This window comes from Danio rerio, chromosome 1 (genome assembly GCF_049306965.1).
Source record: "Danio rerio strain Tuebingen ecotype United States chromosome 1, GRCz12tu, whole genome shotgun sequence".
Classification (NCBI taxonomy): domain Eukaryota; kingdom Metazoa; phylum Chordata; class Actinopteri; order Cypriniformes; family Danionidae; genus Danio; species Danio rerio.
The window spans coordinates 2,212,501-2,230,537 of NC_133176.1; the positions used below are offsets into that span (position 1 = coordinate 2,212,501).

Below are 18,037 nucleotides of genomic sequence, written 5' to 3' on the forward strand. Positions count from 1 at the left end.
TTCATGTGATAAAGTTGACTGTTGGGTCTACAGTGTAGTGGTAATCTGCGCAGTACATGCTGATTAAAATCAGTCTCGAATCTGAGCGAGTTTTCAGACCGTGAGTCACATCACACTCAGAAAGCTGAATGGATGCAATTTGTTCTCTTTCACCGAAAACAACAGGTTGTAAAATCCATGAAGAAAAACAAATGCAATAATTACTGCTGCGGTTTGACATCAAATTAAGAGCAGAAGCTTTGAAAACACTACCGCTGGTTTGCATAATACAACCGAGTCTGTTCTCAGCACACACACACACACACACACACACACATACACACACCAGTCTAAAAGCCTGTTGCTGATTAACTAAGCTGCTGGTAACCCACTATGAGTCACACTAGGCTATTAGTTCCTCTGGTTTGGAGAAATCACATGGTTTTCACCTCATCTGCTGTAAACAATTGCTATCTGAGAGTGTGTAGTGGGTTTGGTGGTTCACAAGGACAGAAATGTGTATATTGACATGGCTTTGAGATTGGTATTACAACAGTATGTGGTGTATGAGGACGTAGTGTGTTTCCTAATAATTCAAAATGCTTACAAATCATCATTTTTTGACATTCAAATTTTTTACCATGGCTTTTGAGGTTTGGGGTACAGGGCATTAATAGACCAAGAATATTTCAAAGTATTTCCTATAATATGTTTTTCTTTTCAGTTTTATGTACGAAAGCAGTTTAAAAAAATAAAAATAAATAAAAAATTAAGGTCTGTATTATTAGCCCCCTTCAGAATTTTTTTTTGCTCTTTTCTTTTCTGTTTTTTTTTTTTTTTGCTGTCTTTCTTTTTAAATTCTAGTATCTTACAAAATAATTACCCAGATAGCATACGAATATGGGCCACTTTAGGCAGTTATGCGGCACTGGTGGTATTCCTTCGGGCCAGACAAAATGAATGTGAGCCTGAAGTGGCCCATCTGTTTAATGACAATGTGTTGCCAAATATTCAAATTCATATATGGGCCATTTAAGGCAAAGATTTGGCTCTTATGGGTGAATGTGAGCCTAATGTGGCTCATGTGGAAAATGGTAAATGTGGCCCAAATGATGAAGGACAAATATTATTCACAGTTGGCAAAAATGTGGCATGGTCATGTAAGGGTAATCTGAGTCTAAACCTAAAGTGGCTCACATGTGTAGTGCAAACGTGGCCCAGCTATCATAAGACATATGTGTGCCATTTTTGGCAAATATTCAGCACAGTAAACTCTGGCTATTGCGGCTGTGAGCCTAATGTGGCCCAGGGAAAATATGGAAAATGTGGCCCAGTTATGTTAAAACATATGTGGACCACATAGACTAAAGTCACCATCATGGAGAAAAGTGTTTGCTTTAGTTGTAATCAACCTCTTAATATACATTTTTATTTTGGGCTGCTGTAACTTTTAAGAGCTTTGCTTGGAAAGTTTGTTCATTACTGCAAACAAGCCAAGTAAAAAAAAATAATAATAAAAAATAATAAAAAAATTAGATGAGGCACAACCTGTGATGAAATCATTATGATGGTTTATAAGCTGAAACAATTCTATAACTTCTATGGACAAACAGGAGTGGACCACACTAGACCCATTATTCTATTCAGTATGTGGTCCAGATGTAAGTGTCTGGTGTGGGCCTGATCTGGGCCAGAATAAAAGCAAACTGTGGCCCAGAATAGGGTCAGTTCTGGCTCATTTGGTTGACTTCTGGCTGAAATGTGATGTTGCTGAGGCTTAATTGTGGCCCAGATCTGGCAAATAGGAGTAGACCGCCCAAGTGCCATCATTCCATGCGGTATGTGGGCCGGATTTGAGCCACATGAATCTTGCTAGCTGGGTCGTAAAATATTATGTACTGTCAACATGGCAAAAGACTAGTGAAATTGGTTATATGAAATTAGATATTAAAACTATTATGTTTAAAAAAGCATCTCTCGGTTAAACAACATTTAGAAAATATTTTCTAAAAAAATCATAGGAGGGCAGATAATACGTATTTTTTTGTATAAAACATATTGCACCTATGGACAGTCCTCATAAACCATCAATACCAAAATGTGTGTGTGTGCGCGCGCAACAAAACAATCACAAATGACGTCTTGGTTTCATCCTAGACATCAACAAGACTGAGAGCAAACAAATGGAGACTCTCTAGAGAAAACAGCTCCAGGAATCTCACATCTGTCCTTTGCGGAGTTTTCTCAACAATATTTCTTACAAACATTTTAATATGAGTTTATATGTGTGCATCTGCATGGGAGAAAGAAAGAAAGAAAGGAAGAAAGGTTGTTGTTTTTTTTTTTAAAAATGACATGTCTATACTATAGGATTGTGCCGTGGTCTAAAAAAAAAAAAAAAAAAAAAAAAAAAAAAAAAAAAATATATATATATATATATATATATATATATATATATATATATATATATATTTTTTTTTTTTTTTTTTTTTGCTTTATGTGCCTTTTCAGAGACTTTGTGACTATTTAGTCACCAATACTAGTATTATTAGTAATATTATTAATATATTTCTTACAGATGGTGTGATGTTTACCTTTTTTTCTTCTTTTTTTCTTACCTCCATATTTCTAATTTATTGACTTCTTTTTAAGGATTACTATAATTTCTTTATTATTATTTTGGCCTTAAAATATTTTTCCATGGGCAACATGTTGGCTCAGTGGTTAGCACTGTGGCCTCACAGCAAGAAGGTCCAGGGTTCAAGTCCCAACTGGGTCAGTTGGCATTTCAGTGTGGAGTTTGCATGTTCTCCCTGTGTTGGCATGGGTTTCCTCCGGGTGCTCCGGTTTCCCCCACTGTCCAAACACCTGCGCTATAGGGGTGTTGATGAACTAAATTGGCATAGTGTGTGTGTGTGTGTGTGTGTGTAAATGAGTGTGTATGGGTGTTTCCCATTACTGGTTTGCGGCTGGAAGGGCATACGCTGTGTAAAACATGAGCTGGAATAGTTGGCGGTTCGTTCTGCTGTGGCGACCGATGATGAACAAAGGGACTAAGCAGAAGAAAAATGAATGAATGAATATACTTGGATAATATTTGGTAAATATTTAGTTGACATATTTGCTACTTTTGTTTATGATTTGATTTTGTAGCACGTTTTGACTATGACCCATTGCACATTCACCTTTGACTAAATTTCTGGAAGCACATTGTACATTCATATTGATAACAATCAATAAACATAAAAAAATAAAAAAGATGATATATTTTCAATATTTCCCTGTAAGTTTACATGTATACATGAAAAAGAACACGTTCACATGTATCTGCAAATAAGAAGGAAGAGAAAGCAAGTCTTTAACCACTGTGCTGTGAGTGTGTGCGTGAATCTCCACACACTGGGGACTTCATTAATGACTCTCTTGGCATTCAATCGTCTCTTTGTTTATTACTTACCCTTTACCGTTACCATTAAACAACAGGAAGTATCTCTCTCTGTGCGTGTGTGTGTGTGTGTGTGATGAGGAATGGCTATTTGTTTAATTGCTCGGGGAGTTTTCATCACAGCTCAGCAATGATGATGATGATTCCGGCCACTTGGCTTTTGTTTGTGGAACTGAACTACAATCATAAACAATAAACCGACTCAACCTTCAGCAAACAACAAACACAAACCCATACTGTATTGAATTCAATGCACAACTCTTGTGTTTATGCGAGTCTTTTAGGAAACATTGCTGGAAAATGCAGTTAAAGAGGGAAAATTGTGGTGCTCAGAAGATGCCTGGATTTATATTGCTCAACTACTATTCTTGGGGAAATAACAAGAGACCCAAATGAGTAATTAAATGATATTCAAGACAAACAAGATTGGGGTGCAAAAATGAGTACACCCCAATGAATACATTAAAAAATTGAAATAAAGACAATTATTTATTTATTTAGATTTATTTATTTAATATTAGAGCTAAAAATGTATTCATTTAATGAAAAATAAAAAAAATGTTTTATTTGTTGGTCACGTTTTTACACTCAGTAGGATAAAGTCTGGTTTACTTTGTGTGATGATTTGGGAAAATAAAATATTTAAGCTAAATTTAGACAAAATTTTGTGTATATATATTCTTGTCATCTTGTATACGAGTCATCTTTCAAACATTTTGCGTGATTTGTCTCCTAATTATGACTATTATTATGACATTTGTAATGATGTAATCATTTGTAATTAATAATGACTATTATTATGACAATTATGCCATACATTTGTTTTGTTTTTGTGTAATTATTTTTTATGTAATTTAGATTTTTTTGTGTTATTATTTAGGCTGTCACAATTTCATTTCACATTTTAATATGATAGATTATGATTATGATGGATATTTTGACATACAAATGGTGTTAGATTATTGGTGTCATAATCTTAAAAATATTAATAATAATTATAACTTTCATGATTTCAACGTTGTCATAATTACAAAACCAGGCTCATTATCGATACGTACCCCCTTATGTTTCTAGAGAGAGTGAAATATGTCCTTTTTTTGCTGTTTTTATTTTCACGAATCCACCAGAGGCCGCTGTGTACGCTTTTTCAGATCTCAAATTTCTCTCAAGTAACCCCACTAGAGGCCGCTGTCAACTGACTGACTGACCCCCACCCAACCACTGACCCCAACCCAACCGACCTGATCGTCCCATTCCCTAAACCCAACCGATAAGTGTTTTCAAAGGCAATCCAAAAAAAGAAAAGCCCTCGTCTGATTTCTACCACATTTTCTGATTTTACCATATTCTCACCTTGTTATTTACTTTTTTTATTTAATTTTATGCCTTTTGTTTTTGTTTTACCTGCTTTATGGAACTATTCTTCACCAGACTTAACCACCCGCTGCTCTAGTCCACTGACATACATGGTGAGCTACTGGTCAAACTGGTAACAGCGGAAAAAACGTCCACACACAAGTGGTCAGCAGGTAGCCCAAAAAGACACAGAAGCCATCGGCGGAGTCATACCACCCTATAGCATTGGTTTTAAAAACGAAACGCAGTCATTTGTAGCTCTGGCTACATAATTCGCACTCTCCAATAGTGTACACGGGGGTACATTTTCGCAATGAGCCTGTGTTGCATAGTTATGCCATTTTTAGGTCAAAATAAAAGACCTTAAATATTAACTTTTTGTCATATTCTGACTTTTCCTCGTAATTTCAACTTTTATTCTATTATTTGTTTATTCATTTATCATTTATTATTTATAACTGAGGTTTCAACGTTGTCATAGTAATCTTTAATTTTGTCATAACGTGGTCATAATAATATAAATGCACGACTCGTGTTTTTCTTTTTCTCTCTTAATTCAGACTTCAGAATTGTCCTTAATAAGACCTAATTTGATATTCTCTCTTCTATCAGGTCAAAGGGATCTGGCTGTGACTCTTGCGGTGGCCACCAGAATAGATTGGAGCTGTGGTTTGATCAGACACTCTGGCTCGGTGTCAAAACTCAAACAACAGAAATGTTAAAACCTCAAACTGTTCCACACTTCTCATTTCACTTCCACATTTCTGAGCCTTTGTTTGAGACACACACACACACACACACACACGAGAAACACCACAGGTTTGGGCAAGCGACTCCTCTCTGTCCTGTCAGGAGCAGAGGTCATAATTAAAGCAGAAGCATGACGCCAGACATTATGCAAATACACAACGCTGAGCAGAAGCTGCAGAGTGGATATTACAGATGGAGAAACCACCAGATATAGGGGATACATGTGTAAAAATCACCACAGATTTACCACATTTAACAACTAACGCCATCTACACTGCTGTATTTCCTTATACACTGAAAAAAAAAAAATCATTAGATTAACTAATGAACACATACACATACAAAAATTTTAGACTTTAGTGTGCAAAGACCTTAAGACATGCAGCATTTTCCAACGAGCATGGGCTGGTTTCAGACATCAGAATTGCTATTATTGGCCCAAAAGATCTCTTAAAACTACCCGTCTTACGTCTCTTAATTCTGTAAAGAGCAGCAAGGATGAGGAGGAAGGTGCAGAAACTGACGAGAGGAGATGAGAGGACACATGATCTGCAGCGGGATGCTGGGCCTCTGTGTTTACACTCTCAGCATATGCCGTATCTTTGATGGCGGGGTGAAAGGGCTCAAATGGAAAGCATGTGTTACTCATTCTCACTGCTCCACTCCACTGAGAGCTTCTGGGAAACATGAGGATTTCGAGATAATATTTGCTTGCCTTCTGCTCCTCGGCGGTTTGCAGAACGCAACGCTGCATCCTACCGCACGTTCATAAAAATCTGCTGCAATCTGTAGTCATTATCAAATCATTCGGTCGAAATATTGCTGGAAATCATCTCAAAGGCTTGAAATGAGTTTGTTTTGTGATTCTTGCCCAGGTTTGTCTCTCCACTAAGGTGCATGGAGACAGTTATGGAATTACTTCTGGTCCCTGCATGGGCCAAATATTAAATCGCAGAGTAACATTAAAGCATAAACGTGTGCATTTGAGCATTGTAATGACAGACTGACAAGAAGAGTATTGGCTGTCAGAACATCTCAATCTCAAGGTAAAATACATACAAACCGGCTGTCAGCAGTAATACTACTGTAATTCCCCTCTATGATGATACGTGCAGTGTGGTTAGTACAGACTAGCCCTCTTTAAACAACCACTAAAAGTGTTTAAAAGCCCACATGAGCAATTCCAGCGTTAATGATGAGACATTTGCAACTTCACACAGAAAGTATGTGTTAACTTTATATTAAAACAACTAACCAGAGTTATGAGATCAGAAAATTATCAATATGTGCACATTCTTTATATAGTTTAAAGCTGCTGTTAGTATGTTTTTGACTCCTGTAAAGCATAAAAATACCTCAATATGCTTGCTGATATTTAAGAAACATGCCAAGTTAAAGTTGTTTGTCTGAAAAACTACACTGAAATCAGATATTCTGCTTTGAACATGTGTTTTCTGTGCCGGAATGCTGTCTTGTTTATGGTTTTTTTTACCCGACCACTGCCAGTTTACCCAATTATATTTCAGCAACCCGGGTCCTTGTTGGAAAACAGCATATTTCATTCAATCAGTCAGAAAAAAAATCTCAAATCACGCGCCTGTCACCGAAATGCGACCTCCGGTGGGCAGTAGCAGACTCTGAAATGAGACACAGATTCAGAGTTCCACATGAGGTTATTAATTAGCAAATAGATATTATGAACGTAAACATTAGGTGAGCAGGTTGCATTGTAACCCCGTGTCCTAACAACACGCTACAGACAAAAACACGACAGAAATTTAAATACAACCATTCAAAAGCACAGAATATGCACTCACTCACGAAATGGTACGGTTCTATCTGCCGCTCCCCTCAGTAGTATGGTAATAAAACGGCATTCAAACTCATATTATTAGGATTTAACATTGAATAAAGCACATGAGCTGTATATGGATGGGTATCGTTAAGCTTTTAACGGTATTACTACTTTTATCGATACCACTTATCGGTTCGGTACTTTTAACGATTCTCTTGTCGGTAGTGTTTCTTATGAAAAAACTGTAACAGAATTAACAACACTTTATTAAATTATTACCTTTTAATGTAAAATAAAACTAAACTAATAATTGTAATTGTAATTGTTAAAGAATGTACAATGGTTTAAAGAAAAGGTTTTTAACCAATCTGGGCGGGTCAATCGGTAAAATTGGTTGGATTCAGGGAAGGAGGAGGGTGGGTTTACGCTAGAACTGCGCTCTCTTTTTTTTTTTTATTATTTATTTATTGCAGAACAAAGCCAGCATACATAGCTAGCAACAACTATATACAAGCCAGGGTTTGCATTAAATAAAAATACATAAAGAAATTACAAATAATAATAATAATAAAATAAAGACATTACAATAATAAATGAATAACAATACACAGAAAAAAAAAGAGAAAAAAACTCTGGGGTGAGAATTAACTAGTTATTATATAAGAAATTTTCTCAATAAAATCGGACCATACTTTGATTGTATGGGGTTTAGCTCTGTTAATTCTTGCAGTGGAACGTTCTAACAGTGCAATATTTTTTAGTTCAATAAGCCACATTTTATTCGCTGGAAATGAGGGTTCATGCCATATTTTAAATATAACTTTCTTGGCTGCAGTTAGTGCAATATGAAATATCCTGCGTTGGGAATTGTTTAGGTTTAGATCATAATCATCATTCAATAAACAGATATTAGGGTATTTGGGAATGAACATCTCACACAATTCTGAAGTAGTTTGAAATACCTTATCCCAAAATGTACTGATAACTGGACATTCAAAAAACATATGCATATATGAGAACTGCGCGCTCTCGAGAGACATTTGAGATGTAAAAAAGCACGCACAGCGGCTTCTTGCGAATTCGCGAAAACAAAAACTGCAAAAATACGTACCTTCCGGGACGTATTTCGCGGTCTACAGAAACGTCCACGGGACTACGTTTTCGAAATGAGCCTGGGTTAGTTTGTTTTGATCCAAGAATGCAATACCTAGTTCAACCACTGGGTGTCAAACTTGCATACTGCACCTTTAAATGAGGAAAAGAAAGATGAGATATGGATGTCACTCTGTAGAAATAGTGAATTAAACTGCACAACCCAAAAGCAATGCTAATCAAAAGGATAAGAGTCGGCTCTCTACAGAACTAATATGATTCATTTAATTTGACTTGACGTTTTTGCATTTATGAAGATAAAGCTTCATTATGGATGTGACATCTCTCAGTTATGGATAGATCTCTCCATTATGGATAGGACCAATGTGAAATTGCCACTTGTGTGACTTTAATAAATCAAATATACTTATTTTTTCATGGCGAGGTGGACATTTGCATGGAATTGCTCACATAAAGAACATTTAGTTCACTGTAAATAATCTCAAAGATCAAAACACAGTGCAATAACTGTATATCCATCAGCCTATTGTCTCTCGACACAAGACTTTCTGCATCTGCTTTGGTAAAAACGCTCCTGCTGCATCAGGTTGTGTTGACTCATTAGATTGAGGTTTGTGGTTTGACCTTTCTAGCTTCATGTCAATCCAGTTTGGCTTCAGCTGTAAGTTTGAAAAGCCAAGCAACGCCACATCTGACCACATGTCTTCTGCTCACAAAGACCAAGATCATTTATAGGGTGATTAAGTCACACATGATCCTTCGGAAATCATCTAATATGCTGATTTGATGATCAATAATGCTGAAAACTATTCATATTTTTGTATATATTTATATATAATAAGCTTTGTGGAACATGGCAACACTTTTAAATAAGGGTCCATTAGTCAATGCATTTACTAACATGAACAAACTAGTAATGCAATTAGTAAGACAATTATTACAGTATTTATTCATCTGTGTAAACATTAGTTAAGTTAATAAAGTTAGTTCATTTGAATGCGCTGTGCAATAACTAAAGTTAACATGCACAACTTTAGATTTTTAATAATGCATTAGTTGATGTTAAACTATAATAATTAAATGCTTTACAAGATTATTCATGCTTAGTTAATGTTAATAAATACATTAACTAATGGACCATTATTCTAAAGTGTTCCCTGTAGCTTTTAATTAACCACATTACCCAAGGTACAATATGTGCACATGCCACTGTGGTAAAAGAAGCTGCTGTCTCTCCTTGATAATGTTATCCTATAGGATGTGTGTCAATCGACTCTATTTTAAAAGATATGGATGGATAACTTTCGAAACTTGCGGCTGTTGTCAGAGAGGTCACGCAGGACGCTCTGGCCTGATAATGAGGGGTCTGAATGAGGAACTGTGTAAAGTAAGGGGCCGGCTGAGGTCTGATCTTCCCTATTTCTGAACCGTAAAGCGGAACGCACAAATACAGGAATTTACAACATTCATATTGCAATAACACAGTAATATAAAAAGCAAATCCTCCTATATTTACAAATAAAAATGTGTTATAGGTGATTCTCACAAAGTCTGAACATAAAACAACTTTTAGAACAACCAAATTTATAGAATTTAAGTTTTATTTTGTATTTATAATTTTTTAATTATTATTTTTAAGGCACTTTGGTCAATTGTTTGGATAAACGAATGAAGACAAATAAACTGACTAAATAATAACAAACAAAATTTTAACAACATTTATTTTGTTCCACTGAACAAACTGATCATATGAATGTTTATGACACAATTATAATGGTCTAATGAAGATCATGTTTATAACAGATTTATGACAAGTTGTATGATCTTGGTAATGTCAAGTTCATTTATTCATTTTCCTTCAGCTTAGTCCCTTATTTATTAGGGCTTGCCACAGCAGAATGAACCACCAAAGATTCCAGCAGATGCCCTTCCAGCCAGAACCCAGTACTGGAAAACACCCATACACACTCATACACACACACACACTGTTACACTATGGCCAATTTTAGTCCAACAATTTCCCTTTAGTGCATGAATTTGGACTGTATAGGGGAAACCGAAGCACCTGGAGGAAACCCACACCAACACGGGGAGAACATGCAAACTCCACACAGAAATGTCAACTGGTCGAGCCAGGACTCGAACCAGCAACCTTCTTGCTATGAGGCAAAAGTGCTAACCAGACATCTAAAACAATGTCATTACTGAATTTAAAATGACAAAAACTGAGCAAATGAGTCATAAGCATGCATACAATCTCATTCATGTTCATCAGGTGTTATGTCATAATCATAAAGGTGTCACGGCAGATCTATGAACACCCCGTTAACTGTGAATTTGATAGTATTTCATCAAAATACCTATGTTTCTATGCATTAATTAATTTGTTTGTATATGTATTTGGTTATTTAAATTTTATTCATGTATTTATTTGTATCATGTCAAGATTGAAATACATATGCATGTATGCATTTTTACATTTTTATTTATGCATCATGCATTTGTTTTATTTCTATGTACTTATTTGATTGCATATGTTTTATGTATTTATTTGTTTTCATTTTATTTATTCATTTGAACATTTATTTATGTATTTATTTATTTGTTTGTTTATTAATGTATTTATTTATTTGCATTTTATTTATGCATGTATGCATTTATTTATCATTTATCTATTTGTTTGTTCATTTTTTGGGTCATGTCTTGATTATAAAGGTGTCATGAAGGATTTTTGAACAACCTGGAAAAGTTTTTGTTTTATTTGCATGCACTTGTTTTATTGCATATGTTTAAGTTTTATTTGTTTCCATTGTATTTATTTATTTAATCATTTCTTTGTGTATTTATTTAATTTTTTATTTATTTGTTTGTTTATGTATTTATTTACATTTATTAATGCATGTATGTATTTATTTATTGTGTCATATCATGATTATAAAGGTTTCATAACAGATTTACAAACAACCTACCTGTGAATTTAATATTCTTTTAGCAAAACAAATATGCATGTATGTATTTATTGATCACTTATCTATTTGTTTGTTCATGTATTTGTTTGTTTACATTTTATTTATTTATTGTGTCATGTCATGATCATAAAGGTGTCATCACTGATTTATAAACAACCTGTTACCTCTGAATTTTATATTCTTTTAGCAAAATAATAAGCAGGTGTGTATTTTTATATATTATTTATTTATGCAGTTTCTTATGTATTTGTTTTATTTTTATGTACTTATTTGATTGCATGTTTTATGTATTTATTTATTTGTTTCCATTTTATTTATTTATTTATTATTATTTTTATGTATTTGATTATTTGTTTATTCATTTAATTTTTTGTTTATTTACATTTTAAGTATGTATGTGTGTATGTATTTATTGTGTCATGTCATGATTATAAAGGTGTTATGATTCATGAACCTGCTACCTCTAAATTTTAGATTCTTTTATCAAAATAAATATGCATGAATGCATGTATGTATTTATCATTTACGTATGTATTTATTTAGTTAGTTTGTTTACATTTAATTAATTAATTTATTTATTTATTGTGTCATGATATGATTATAAAGGGGTCATGACAGATTTATGAACAACCTGCTATTTTGCTAAAAGAATACAAACGCAGGTATGTATTTATATATATAATCTATTTAAGCAGTTACTTATATTTGTTTGTTTGTATTGTATGTACATATTTGATTGTATACATTTTATTTATTTCATTTATTTGTAAATTTATTTCTTTATTATTTATTTGTTCACATTTTATTTATTTAGTTCTTAATGTATGTATTATTTATTTGATTATTTTTTAGGCATTTATTTGCTTGCTTGCTTGCTTGTTAAAAAATGACCTGAGTTGCATAAACATAATTGTTAAAAACAATGTAGACCGCTTATGCTGGTTAGAAAACTGAGCTGGTTGACCCATGAAGTCAAGCTGCTTAGTCTAGTTCAGAAGTTTGGACAGCAGTATCACACGAGCATCCAAGATGTCAGTTTGAGCAGGTATATTATTACCAGAGGACGCTCTGACAGCGAGCCAATTCTCCACTGTCCCTCTACACCAAATCACCCTCATCCTTGTCACCAGAGCCGGTCCAGAGTGCCGTTTCTCGCAGACACTTGAGCGAGACGCCCCTGCTGGAGACCCTAATTAAAGCCTAGCTCCTCAAAGAGATATGACTGGTAACCCAAGGCTGAAATATGTATCTGAAGCATATTTAATAAATTATGCATCCCTTATTTACTAATGGGCTATCGACTGCCGGGCCGCTGAGCCTGATAGGATGTCAGCGAGTCGAGAAGAGGATGAAAAGCTGGAAGACAGTAGGAAGAGAGAGACGGCACTTAAAAGCGTCTCACTTCTCCCTTTGGGACGCGCCAACAGAGACATTGTTTCACTCGTTTCTCCTCTCCATCTCGCTCTCTCCGTTGTTCTTTGGGTTTCAGCTTGTTTAAAATGGAAAGTGAGATTTTTGTTTCAAATGGGATCGCTTACGTTCCACTCTAAACAACTTTTTAAGCATGACATCTGGGTTTTTAAGTTGTCAGGTTGGGTTTGGTTATCACCGATTCAAGATTGAGCATCCAGAGTTATAAATCACTATATGTGGCTTGAGGTTGCTCATAGCTCTCAATTGTTTAAAGATGACCTATTATGCCCCTTTTTACACGGTGGAAAATGTGTCTCTGAGGTCTCTAGAGTGTGTGTGTGTGTGTGTGTGTGTGTGTGAAATTTCAGCTCAAAATATCACACAAATAATGTTTTACAACTCTCTAACACTGACGCTTTTATGCTTTGATCCTAATTGTGGCGTTTTGGTGACTGTCGCTTTAAATTCAAATGAGATTGTGCTCTTTTCAAAAGAGGGCGGAGCTCCAAATGCCTATGGGACAGCATAATGGTAGAATAAAAAAATGAGACTAACATTCTATGCAAATGAGGGAGAGGTGGTCAGTAGTGGGCGGGGCTTTCCCCTGATTACACGTACAGGAATGTCAAAGTATTTCTGCAGACTGTGTTTATAGTGTGTGATTATAAAAAATAAACAATACATGTTTACCATTAGAAGCTGGTTATATTCACTCACTACTACCGCACACAGCTGTAAAAGTGATTATATACGTGATTTTTTCATAATAGCTCCCCTTAAAGTAAAATTAGACACATGGATAGAAATTATTCAGTGGTTCAATGCAAATGGTTCTGAAATATGACTTGTGTATCTTAGATATAACTGTTGAAAAGACCATAGATTTAATGAATTTCTATTTTATGCTGCTTATAGAACTGAGCTGGTTGACCAATGAAGTCTTGCTTATTCAGAAGTCTGTTTTGGACAGCAGTACAGAAGCATGCAAGACATCCAACACAGGCTCATTAGGAAAATATGCCCAGGGCTACATTTTTGAGAACCGAGAAATATGTGCTCAGGGCACATAATGGCTGCATTTTGTGTGCAAATTACACTATAGGATGTGTACCACCCGCTTTGAATGTTATCACTTGATTGAATGGGCGTTATCAGCTGATAAACATGGGCCAGTAGTGGCCTTCTGCGCTTCTAGTAGGCTCAGAAAACTGTCTATCTATCCAATGGTTAATCAGCTTTAATAAGTCTCCAGATTCGGATCAGTTTTTACATTACTGTGACATTTGGGTTTAGGGTTGCGGTAGATCTTAACAAAATACAATTAATAAGAAATGAAATAAATAATATAAATAATTATTGTGGTTAATCAGCTATACTAATAGAGAAGACTTGATATCTGTTTTAACATTTCTGTGATGGTTGGGTTTAGGATTGGGGTAGACGTTAATAAAATACAATTAATGGGAAGTTTAATAAATAAGTCTCGCTAACTTTCAGCCACAGCTGTATGTGATCAATAGCTGATTAACCATATGAATGGATGATAACAGCTTTCTGAGCCTACTAGTACTGACCCATATCTATCAACTGATAATCACTTATTCAATCAAGTGTTAACGTTTGAATTGGCAGGTAGTACCACTGACCGCTTACCACTGTATGGACTGTTTTTCCCGGTGGGAACTTTGTAGCTCACCAGAAACAACGTCAGGAGCGGAGCACACCAGGTTTGGAGTCAACCCAAGGAAAGTTCCAGAAACCAGGTAAAACAAAACTCGGGCAGTGTGAAACTGGGGTAAAAGCAAGTGGCTTTTCTCTTCTAGTTTGCTTTTGAAAACACCACGAGTTGAGTTATATTATACACAACAACAATCTGACCGGCTCATCTCAGGGACACTCATGAGAAAGATGTCAAGATTGAGAAAAAGTACACATCGGCCTCTGCTGGATTATTTTACACATGAGAAAGCGTGTAAGCAATGTATTTGAGATTATTAAAAAGATACACAACTGCCCTTAAGTGGATTTGTGAAAGCAAAAACTGGAAGATGACATAGTCAAGGTACATATTTCTTGATTCTCATAAATGTAGCCCTGGGCACATATCTCCAATGAGCCTGGGTTGAAGACATCGGTTTGAGCATGTTTGCTATAACCTGTGTCTAATGTATCCAATCTTAAAAATCATAACAGGATATGTAGCTTAAGGTTGCTGGCTCAAAAGTAACATGAGACATGTGCATAGCAATTCTGAAATTCAACAAGAAATGCTTTACACACTCTTCATACAGTTACTAAATACTCACATATTCTCCATGATCTTATTCTCCCCAGTCCTATCTAATACCTAACCCCGATTACTACCTTAATAAATATTAATAAGCAGCAAGTTGGTAGTTTATTTAGCTAAAAGTATTAATAGCGAGAATTGTTCTCAAAAGTAAAGGGTTTTTAAGATTTTAAGACAAACATGTAAGCAGCATTTATTCTCACTGTTCCCTAGATGAAATAAATGAGCTATAAAAGACATCTGATTTGTGGTTTTCTTTCCTATTGTCTGTTACGAATGAGATGCAATTACCAAAATCGATTATTTACAGGAAACACAGCAGTTGGAGAAGACCAAGCGCTGCTCTGCTTTAAGTGTTTAAATATATAAATATATATATCTTGAGCTCACAAAGGCTGATTTGATAAATAATACAAAACAAAAAAAACTATATACAGAAAAAGTCAGAATTATTAGCCCCCCTTTGAATATTTTTCTTTTTAAAATATTTCCTAAACAATGCTTAACAGAGCAAGGACATTTTCACAGTATGTCTGATAATATTTTTTCTTCTGGAGAAAGTCTAATTTGTTTTATTTTGGCTAGAATAAAAGCAGTTTTTAATTTTTTAAACACCATTTTAAGGTCAAAATAATTAGCCCGTGTAAGCAATATTTTTTCCAGAACAAACCATCATTATACAATAACTTGCCTAATTACCCTAACCTGCCTAGTTAACCTTATTAACCTAGTTAAACCTTTAAATGTCACTTTAAGCTGTATAGAAGTGTCTTGAAAAATATTTAGTCAAATGTTATTTACTGTTATCATGGCAAAGATAAAATAAATCAGTTATTAAAAATGAGTTATTAAAATTTATGATTAGAAATGTGCTGAAAAAATCTGCTCTCCAATAAACAGAAATTGGAAATATACATATACATATATATATATATATATATATATATATATATATATATATATATATATATATATATATATATATATATATATGCAATTTAATTGTTGAAATAGCTGTTTTCTATTTTGATGCATTAAAGAATGTAATTCATTCATTATTTATTTACTCATTATTACTGCAGTGTCACATTGCCTTTCAAAATCAAATGTAAAATGCAGATTTTATGAGCAAGAAAAATGCAAATTTTTGTATAAAAGCAGGATCATATTTATTATAATGTTTTCTTGTTATAGTGTAACTAATAATTTAACTATAATAAATAGTAAGTAATTACAATAGTAAGTAATTACATTTAATTGCATTGTGGTTAGGGTTAGAATGTGGATTAAATGTATGGTTAGTTGCATGCCATTATAAATAATTGTAATTACTATAGTAAGTACGCACAACATTACTAACAAGAACACATTAAAGTAAAGCGTCACACTTTATTTTAATGTACATTTTAAACTATTGTCAAGACTTTTAGCTCAATAAACTACTAACCAGCTGCTTATTAATAGTTAGTAAGTTAGTAGTTTGTGTTTAAGGATTTAAAATAATATTAATACTTAATTTATAAGTGCTAATAAACAGTTATTGTCTTAATTATAAGCAGGTAATAAGCCAGTAGTGAATGGTGTGAAATGTTACTTAAGCTGAAGTGTTACCAAACAAAGTGTACTGAAAACAAATGTGTGGCTTCATATCTTATGTGGAAACGATGACACATTTTTCTCTTGTATTTTGTATATTTTCTAAATTAATACAACTTATACTTTCATACTTTTGTTCATATTCTGTTTTTAATGATTGTGTTTTAATGGTGATATTTTAAATGCGATGTTTAACGTTTGTGTATTAATATCTTGCAGGATGTTAAGATCTGATGCGTCTATAGCTGATGCTTTGAGGTCATCTGTGATGCTGCTAAAACAATGATGATTCCCATCTGGGACCGTGTTCAGCTGATCCCGGAACAGAGGATAATAAGAAACTGATGCCGGTGTGTCAGTGTAGTGTATCATGTGACACTGCAACACCCTCTGCAGGTGCTTATGGGTAACTTCATACGGCCGAAAATATACTGACAGATAAACCTGCTTGTGTTTCCAAAAGATATCACGCAAGATCATATTATCGAGGACATGAGGGCTGAAAGTCTCAAATGACAGCTCTTTAGAGGAGACGCAAATCAAAGAAATAATAAATAGCATTTTTATACAGCATTATGTGCAATCTTTTAGAATGAGATAGAGCGGTGTAGACTACAGGCCGACAGAGAGACGGTGTTTCTGTCCGCATTTGCTCTTATCTGGCGCGGGACGTCCAGCCGGGAGATCAATGCTGCCCTGAGCTGCTGGAGCCTGGACTGGATCGGCACCAAAAAGCCTGGAACGGGGTATCATTACAGACATGGACAGTGTCTCTATATGGTATCAGCCTCAGAAATAATTTCGAAATCAAAATGTACAAATGCACACACAGTAAACCCTAGTGTTGTCTTTACTTAAACAATCAAGCAAAGTTGACTGAACATTACTTCAAATTTAGCATGTTGGTCCTATCAACTAAAAAGATGAGTTAACTTATATACAATGAAAATGCATAAACATAAAATTTCAAGTATAGTAAGCTCAAAATCACAATTAATCCCTTAAAAAAAGGGGGTTGTTTTTAATGTAGTCTTGACTGTAAAATTCTAATATGTGCAAGGTTTTTTTTTTTATCAGAAAACAAGGCTGCATGTATAATTATTCACCATAATGGGAATAAATGGCTACTTATTTTTATTTTATTTTTTTTCGTGGTATATAACTATAAACACAGACAATTAAGTATAATCTACAAAACCGGCAAGTTAAATAAACATAAATATGCACGTTTTGGGAGACTCTGTGACTTAATTAAATTGAGGCAACGAGTGTACTCAATTAGTTTCGTTCAGTCAACTTATTGGGGTTTTCAGTGTAGCATGATTCATCAC

The 18,037-nt window shown here is 34.4% G+C and overlaps 1 protein-coding gene across 1 annotated transcript in view; it reads right to left on the reverse strand.

Moving 5' to 3' along the window:
- Positions 1–18,037, reverse strand: part of runx1 (RUNX family transcription factor 1) — a 224,006-nt gene that overhangs the window by 168,683 nt on the left and 37,286 nt on the right. The window contains exon 8 of the mRNA XM_073948887.1: positions 8,437–8,570. The gene's annotated coding sequence lies outside the window, so the exon portion shown is untranslated. The remainder of the gene's footprint in view (positions 1–8,436; positions 8,571–18,037) is intronic.